Genomic DNA, 9,577 nt, shown 5'->3' with positions numbered 1-9,577 from the left:
AACAACGATGTCTTGTCGGTTAGCAACCTCTATACCTGTTTCACCAACATAGCTTTGTTAAACTTGACCAAGTCTTTGAAACCCATACCTCCATCAGATTTTGGCTTACATAATGTTTCCCAATTTTTCCAATGGATTCTCCTTTGCCCACCACGTTCTCCCCACCAAAACTTCCGTATAAGCATCTCAATATCTTTACAAAGTCCCACCGGCAACATAAAACAGCTCATTGCAAAATTTGGGATAGCTTGGATTACCGCTTTTAGCAACACCTCTCTACGTGCTTGTGACAAGAGCTTTTCCTTCCAACCTTGTAATTTTGTCCACACTCTTTCTTTGATGTAATTTAGCTTGCCTTTTTTTTCATCCCCACCACTGCCGGCAAACCAAGATATTTTTCATATTCATTGATCTCCGATACTCCAAGGAAATTCAAAATCTCCCTTTTCTTCTCTTGGACTACCGCTTTGCTGAAAAATAATGTCGTCTTGGTTCGGTTGATTTGTTGGCCCGATGCTTGCTTATACATGTAAAGAATGTGTTGAATGACCTGTAAATCCTCCATTCTTGCCAGGCAAAATAACAAATTGTCATCTGCAAAGAATAGATTAGTAATCCGAGGTCCATTCTTACATAATGAGTAGCCTCTTATTAAGTTTTCCCTTGCTGCCTGTTGAAGCATTCTATTCAATCCTTCAGAACACAAAAGGAAGAGATAAGGGGAGAAAGGGTCTCCTTGTCTAATTCCCCGTGTAGGATGAATATTTCCTTTCGGCTCACCATATTTACCAAAATAGAGTAAGAGATTGTGTTGATGCATTGAGAGAAAATGGCTATCCATGTTTTCCCAAAAACCCATCTTTCTCATGACTTCAAATAGGAACTTCCACTCCACTCTATCGTATGCCTTGCTCATATCCAGCTTCAGAGTCATAAAATCTATATTTTTTTATTTTTGATTCTTCAACTGATGTAGCATCTCGAAGGCCACTAAAATGTTATCTGAAATAGCCTTATTTGACTAAAATGCACTTTGTGAGTCAGAGATAATGTAAGGTAAAACTTTTTTGAGTCTATTAGCAACAACTTTTGAAACCAATTTATAAATAATATTACACAAAGCAATAGGGCGAAAATTTGAAACTCTAGATGAGTTCTTGACTTTTGGAATTAAAGTTATAAAAGTATGGTTTATTGTGGTTGGAATAGAACCTGTATTCAGACAATTGGTGACTGCTTGTGAGACATCCTCCCCAATGGTTTACCAGAATTTTTGGAAGAACAGTGGAGGCAATCCGTCAAGTCCTGGAGCTTTCAAGGGGTCCATTTGTTTCAGAGCTTCATCCACTTCATCCTTCACAAATTCTGCCGTTAACAAATCATTCAAATTCGGCGTGATCAATGTGGGGACTGCTTCTAGAACAGACTCCAAGTTAGAGGGATTGGCCGAATGGAAGAGCTCTTGATAATAGGTGACCAAGATCTGTGTAATCTCCTCCTCATCCAAGCACATCACGCCTTCACCATTCTGTAATTCCTCAATCCGGTTCCTCCTAAACCTATGTGAAGCATGGTTATGAAAAAAACGTGTACTTTGATCCCCCTCATGTAACCACAAAGCCCTTGACCTTTGCTTCAACATTTTTTCTTCTTTTATCAACAAACCATTTATTTCCCATTTCAATCTGTGCACTCTATCCATTGACCCCCTCCTAATTGCTTCCTCCTCGGCCCTCCTTAGTTGCTCCTTTTTTTCTTTCAAAGCCCTAGTGATTTTCCCAAAATGTAAACAACTCCATTATTTGAGCTTTGCCTGGCACTCTTTAATCTTCCCTTCCACTTGAACAATTGGACTCCCACCAACAGATCTTTCCCAAGCCGAAACAACCACCTCTTTGCACCTCGGGTCCTCCAACCACATTTGCTCGAATCTCCAAGGTTTTCTTCATCTCTTTGGAATACCTTTTGGCAGAATGAGTATAGGCCTATGATCTGAAGACCCACACTCCAAATGCCGCACCTTTGTTGCTAGAAACATCCCAATCCACTCCACAGTAGCTACTGCCCCGTCAAGCCTTTGCCATATTATTTTGTTGTCACCATGGCCTCTACACCAAGTGTATTTACTCCCAACAAAGCCCAAATCTTTGAACCCACACTCATCGAGTACCTCTTTAAATGCTTCCATTTGTCTGACCGGCCTTGGTCTTCCTCCAAGTTTCTCATGTGCCTTGGCAATTTCGTTGAAATCCCCCGCACACACCCACAGTAGTGAATGCTTATTCTTCAATCGTCTTAGCTTAGCCCATGATTCATGACAGATATTCATGTCTGGTTCACCATAGAATCCTGTAAATCTCCATTCATCATCTTGTCCCTTATTCACAATGGCGCCTATGTGATTAAGGGAATATGAATCCACTATAAAATCACACTCTTTTTCCACAAGACAGCCACTCCGCCTCCTCTATTCTCTCTGGATACCTCAACCGAACCACCAAATTTATATCGAGCCTTAATTGTTTCTAGCCTAGCTTTATCCAGCCATGTTTCGGCTAAGAACACAACTGAGGGATCTTGTGCCCGAATCATGTCTCCGAGCTCTTTCTCTATCTATGGGTTCCCAAGCCCACGACAGTTACAACATAGGAGATTCATTGTCCTTGGCAGGGCTGAACATCAGCCTCTGCCAATTAAATAAGGGTCTTCCCAGCATCTTGTGAAACTTGTTTTTTCTTCCTTGGCAACTCAAGATCCTCAATGTCCACACATGACCACTTCCTTGTTTGTGAGGAAAGGGGTTCATGGGATTCTGCAACCTTTACTTGAGGAGTTCTTTTCCATGTTGGAGCAACATACACATCTTGCACCCAGGATTTTGCATTAGGTTCGGCTTAAGTAAGTGCCACATGAGGGGTAGCTTTTTTAGGGTTTTCACTTAACTGAGGCACGTGATTGGTGGGCTCACTTAACAGCTCACGTGAATCCATTAGGTTCTATGGTATTCCATTTTCTACCGCCACCTCATTAACTAAGCACTCCGAGATTTTATGCGCGTCCTCAGTAACGTGTCCCTCCTGGTTACCTTTCTCAAAATCAAACTTCTTTAATTCCTTATCTATCTCATTTATTTTATCCACAAAATACTCTCCTTAGATCGCAATTCCTCCTCTGATTAAACGTCCTTCCAGGCTGGTCTTATTCGCGTTAACTTCAGTAACGTCCGCAAAGTCTCCTTTATTAGGCGTATTGTCTTGAAACTGAAACTCCTTCCCTCCACCACCGTGAGCACCATCACTCGTCGTTGTTTATGGCACTCTTGGTTCAGTCTTCTTCCCGTTTACCCCCTTTCTGCCACCAGCCTCGAATTCCTTTCTCTTTGTTTCATAATATCCTTGTACAACGATCACTGAGTTTTTGTGCATAGGTAGTGGTGAAGCATGTAGCCCCGGGCCATATTCTTGGTCTTCTTGCCGTAGGGTGCCATTGCTTTGTATCCAGTGTTCACAGTCTTTATCAAAGTGATTCAGACAGCCACACCAATAACAAACGTTTGGTAAGCTTTCGTACTTGAAGGAGACCCAACCCTTCGATCCATCTTTCTGCGAGAAAACTCTTCCATGATAGAGGGGAAGAGTGACATCAATCCAAACCCTAATCCTCATGACTTCCCCCCTTTTAACTTCCCTAAGATTCACATCCTTGCTTACCTTGCCCACAACTTCACAAAGCTTTTCAGCAACCTCCCGACTCAAAAATTGGACTGGTATATCATGTACTTGCACCCACAAGGAAACATGGTCAAAGATTAACTCCTTTGCCGGTATGCTATTATCATAGCACCGAATCAAAACTAATGGCGTGTTTGGAAGTTTAAAAAAGGAGGGGGAGTAGAGTAGAGGGAGGGAGAGTAATTCAATTACTTTGTTTGGAAGTTTTTTAAGGAAGGAGGGGGAGGAGTTTGGAGGGATTTCAACCATCTCTAACCTCTCATTTTTAATTCCCCAAATTGGAGAGATTTGGAGGGAGAGTAGAGGAGATAAATTATTGACTAGATAAATTTCCCAATTTACCCTTTCTAAATTAATAATAGACCAATGTTGCAAGTCCATTTTCAAATAAGGGTAAATTTATCTATTTTAATCATTTCCTCTCATCTCCATCCTAATTTTTAAAACATCCAAATAAGGGGAATGACTAATTACTCTCTTCCCCTTTACTAATTTTAAAAACATCCAAACAAGATGGAGGGGAACCATTCCCCACTACTCTCCTCTACTCTCCTCCCTCTCTAAACTTCCAAACAGGCCATAAGTGTTAGTCAAAGTTCCACGGCTCCCCTTCAAAAATCCTTTCCACTTCTTCCTCATTGTCGAACACAAATAATAGAATATGGTTTCCCACATTACGTACTTTGAAACCATTTTTTGACCTCCAAATGGAGTTGAAGGTTTTGATAATGGCCTCAGTGTTTAGCGCACGTTTTGTGAGAAATTTTGCTGCAATGGTATAGTTTGGCCCTTCCGTTGTCTTCTCAAATTGAAATTCTCCCCCTTCTCTGTCATTCAAAGACAAATTTTCCCACAGTTGAGTAAGACAAATTTTATTAGTATCAATCACATCATGATATCTTAGAACAATTGTGAAAAAGATTATAGAAATTATTGTATCTCTAAACAGATTGTTTACATATTTCTTAAATGCTTTCCCATTTTGCATGCATTAAAAAAGTTTCCGTTTTTCATCATGTCTTACTTGTTATATTGGCTCAATTTCATGTGTGGACTTTTATGGCCGTTTGGATTAAGGGAGAATGGAGGGAGAGTGGAGAGGGGTAGAATAGAGTTGGCTGAAAATAGGTTAATTTTAGTTAGAATTTCATGTATATAACCTCTCTCTTCTTTTCTTTTTATAATCCAAAAAGGGGGCGAGCTTGTGGATGTGGTCATTGTCCTCCACCCACTTAAACCTAACTCGTGTATAGCGTGGAGCTACTCGAGCAATAGTAGAGCTTGTCACTACTCGAATCCACAACTTCTAAACTCGCAAGTGTGATGAGTTACAAGAGTTTCCTACCACTAGACTATGCACTCAGGTGGTATATAAATCTCTTTTTGTATAGTTTTGTTTTGCTTAATACAATACATATTTAATTCTACTATTACACGCTTGAACAAAGTGAATATTGTCAATATAGAGTATAGTTGTAGATTTTGATAGCTTCTGATTAATTTCTTGTGGCACTCTTTGACTCTTGAGAGTTGAGACTCAAATTCATGAGATCTCACATTTTTGAGTAATTGAATAGATGGTTGTTGGTACAAGCACAACCAACAACCATCTATTCATTTTTCACCAAAAAAAGTAGGTGAAAACTACATTTTTGTCCCTACATTTTCACGCGATTCCCACTTTGGTCCCTATCTTTTTTTTTCCACCGCTTTTACTCCCTATTTAGAAAAACGCATCTCGTTTTAGTCCTTCCCGTCAGTGCCCTAATAGCAAAGTCCTACATGGCAGACGGAACTATTAAAATAATAATAATAAATTTTATTCATCAGCATCTAAATTAAAAAAATTAATTTATTAATTTTAACTAAATAAAAAAATTAAAAATAGAAATAAAAACCAAAAATCATATTAATTGAAATCTAAATGTGTCTTGAACAAGAGCAACAAGAACACAAAATTAAAATCCAAATAGCACAAACCTAGAAAATAAGAACAAAAAGTTAAACTATAGATCCACATCAAATTAAACATGAACACATTAAATATTTGAACAAGAGCACAAACCCAACAAATTTAAAACCCAAAAAATTAAATTCAAACCCAGATTCAAACCTAGATTCAAAAATTTAAATCCAAAAAATTTAGCTCAAATACAAATTCATAAATCCCAAAGCCCCCTTTTTCTTAAACCCAACAAAATCATCAAAAAGACCCATAACAGGCCATACCCAAAATCTCCATTAATGAAGACCCAAATTACCAATTTCTACAAATTACTGATTCTGCCCCTCCACACTCTCTTCACCACCTCGAAGTGCTTCCCATCACTTCCCCCCAAAGCCAAGTACTTCACCGTGCACTCCATCACCGCCACGAAATATGCCGCCTTCAACAACTCTCCAATCTCCACACCGTTGTTTCAGTCCATCTCTTCAATCAATTCCAGCGCCTGAAGCATCGTCTCGGTGACCCAAAGATGGAATGAGTGCGGCAACTGTGAAGAATAGCGTGTTAAAGGTTGGGCAAAGAGTGATGTATGGAGTGCCTAATGTGGAGGCTAATGTGCTTGAGGATCAATCTCAGACTTGTCTTTGGTGTTGGGAGGTAATGGCTTTTCCATTTTTCTTTTTCTTTTCTGAAATGTTAATTTGATGTTCAGTTTTGATTTTGATTAATAGGTCCTTTGGTTTTTCTTAAGTTTTATATTTCTTTTGTGAAATGGTTGGTTTCTGTAGTTTTTCTATACTATTATTTAATGGGCTTCCCCTGTTTGGATTCCTCATTTTCATAGTTCTAAAAAACCTCTACATCCCTATGTTTAAGTAGAGACAAAACTAAAAGACAATCCGGTAAAAATATAACTCTAACTTTTACTAAAACATTGCCTAAAAAATATCCACTTATAAATTAAATTTTCAAAATAAAAATTTTATATATAAAATAAAAACACTTTTTTTTTGCTACAAAATAGGACCACTTAAAAAAAAAAAAAAAAAAAAAAAAAAAAAAAAAAAAAGCCTCACTTATAAATTAAAATTTCAAAATAAAAATTATATATAAAATAAAAACATTTTTTTTCCTACAAAATAAGACCACTAAAAAAAAAACCTCATCACAGGCACAAAGCGAATGTGATTCACTAAAAAAAAAAGCCTCATCGCATGCGCAAAGCGCATGTCATGAGGCTAGTATTTTTTATTTGTTTATTTGGGTGATGGGTTTATGAGGTTCATTTGTGCTTGATTCTCGATGCTGGGTTGTTTTTTTTTTTTTTTTTTTTTTTTTTGCAATTGAATATGAATTTATTTATTTTTTATTGATGGTTGTGTATTAGATCTGGATTTATATTCTTGTTGTTCTCGTTCATGACACACTTAGATCTCAATTAATGTGATTTTTGGTTTTTAATTTTTTTTATTTAGTTAAAATTAATAAATTAATTTTTTAATTTAGATGTTGACGTGACATTTTTTAATGTCAAAAAAAATTTTATTATTATTTTAATAGTTCCGTTTGTCACGTAGAACTTTGCCGTTAGTGAAAGGACTAAAATGAGACGCGTTTTTTCCAAATAGGGAGTAAAAGTGGTGGAAAAAAATATAGGGACTAAAGTAAGAATTGCGTGAAAATATAGAGATGAAAATGAAATTTTCACCCAAAAAAAAGTATAGATGGTTGTTGGTTGTACTTGTACCACCATGACGTTGCTGGTGGTGGTGGGGCCAAATGAAGAAAAATACCTAGTATAATTTAGGTAACCAACAACCATCTATCCATTTTTCACCAAAAAAAGAATAGATGATTGTTGGTGGTACTTGTACCACCATGACGTTGCTGGTGGTGGTGGGGCCAAATGAAGAAAAATGCCTAGTATAATTTAGGTTGAACGTTTCAGCACTTGTCTATTGAGTACAGTTGCAGGTTGCAGCTATATCTCTTATATGATTTAATGGTTAATGATTCAGCCCCAATTAACTAAAATGTAATTACAGAAAAAGCGAGTCGTGGGCTTTGCTTGACCTTTTATTCCCAGTGCTGGTGATGAGCACTGTAAGGTCTGTGACTGACTGGGCATTGGGCAACTTGCCAAAGAATCTCTTCAACCAATTGTTAATTATAAACCCAGTTTTCAAATTGGGATTTTACTAATCTGTATCTTTTTTAATTTTATTTTTTTAGGTTATTTTCCAACCTGTATCACAAGCACCAACAAAAAAGTAAAGTCCATGACTTCACTTATTCGCTTTCATACCCTGAAATTTTATAGAAATGAAGATCGATTATGATATTGAAATTGACTCTTTTGCTGTATTGACCAAACCATCATAGTGGCGAGCTATACTGGGGAAATTGCTGGAGCAGTACTAAGTTGATTTTATACCTAAAAAAAAAAGTTGATTTTATACCTAAAAAAACAGGATTTTATTTATTTGAGAAAGGAACAAATTGACTATGAAACCTGACATTATTTATTTGATGTAAACTCACCTAGCTTATTTAATCTAAAAACTAGCTTTATCTTCATTTTATCAAACCACCAGATCAAACAACTGAGACCCAAAACCCTTTAAAACAACTGAGACCCAAAATCCATCAACCAAAAATTGTACAATCTTGATCATTGGATCCACCTCCGACCCACTAAAAGCAAGTCCCACCACAACCCAACCTCTAGAAACCCAGCTAAATAATCTTGAAGAAGGAACAAGATTGACAATGGCGCCGAGTGAACTTGAGAACTGGTGGTGGCGCTGATGAAGTGGAGCTAGTGATGGGTGGCAACGGTGAAGGGAGAGCCGGTGATGGGTGGTGCCGAATAGGGTGGAACCGGTGATGGGTGGTGATGAAGACGGTGGAACCGGTGATGGCTGAGAGAGAAGGGTTGAGGGTGGGCTGGGTTATGGAGAGAAATCTGAGAAAGCGTAAAAGTGAGAGAAAGGTAGTGCATCGAGGCTGAGAGAGTGCAATAAATGTAAAATATTTTACTGATATTTCAAGTGTAAAATATTTTACACAAATTTGCCTTAGTTGGTTTAGTTGACTGAAAATATTTTATTTTTAACCAAATATTTTACTTTAAAACAAACACTGTAACATGTGAAAATATTTTCCTGAAAATATTTTACATCGAAACAAACGGAGCGTAAATCACATAAATCACATACAATGCATCTCATGTACTATGATAATGTCCCATTAGTTTATTTATAAATAGTCTCATATAATTAAACAATTTAATTATTTATGACATGCCAATAAATTGGATTTTAGGGCATAAACCCTAACAGATGGAGCATAATGTGGAAGATAAAAAATAGTATATAGAATGCAGTTTTCTTTTCATGTGAACATACATGTGCCTTGAATATGTAGACTTAAATAGTTGACCTAGCAGGGAGAAAGGATCTTGATTGAGACCAAAATAATGGACAATTTTTTTTTTTAGCACAAATCATGGACAATTATGTTGTCCATAATTTTGTGTCCATGATTTTAGTCTCAATCAATGATAAGATTACGTTAGAATCAATGTTATACAGATGCTAACAGTTAAGGCATACTAAAACTAAAGAAAGTATAGGGGCACAATAAAATTTCACATCTCCCATAACACTTTTGTTTTGAGTTGTGATGCATTCCAATATAATTTTATTTTAACATGTAATAGATTAACACATCAGCTTGCTATGAAAATGTTGTGAAATTTTGTTGTGTTCGTAAAAACAAATCGACTAACAAAAGGGCATGTGACTCCATTTTGCTACAAAAGCATCAATCAAATTAGACTAAGACAAAAGAATTGGGATTTACCTTTTTTGACGATTTGGCAGTTTTGTGATTATGA

Source organism: Quercus lobata, chromosome 9 (genome assembly GCF_001633185.2).
Source record: "Quercus lobata isolate SW786 chromosome 9, ValleyOak3.0 Primary Assembly, whole genome shotgun sequence".
Taxonomy (NCBI): Eukaryota; Viridiplantae; Streptophyta; class Magnoliopsida; order Fagales; family Fagaceae; genus Quercus; species Quercus lobata.
The sequence above is the reverse complement of the archived record's forward strand: the minus strand, read 5'-3'. Positions refer to the sequence as shown.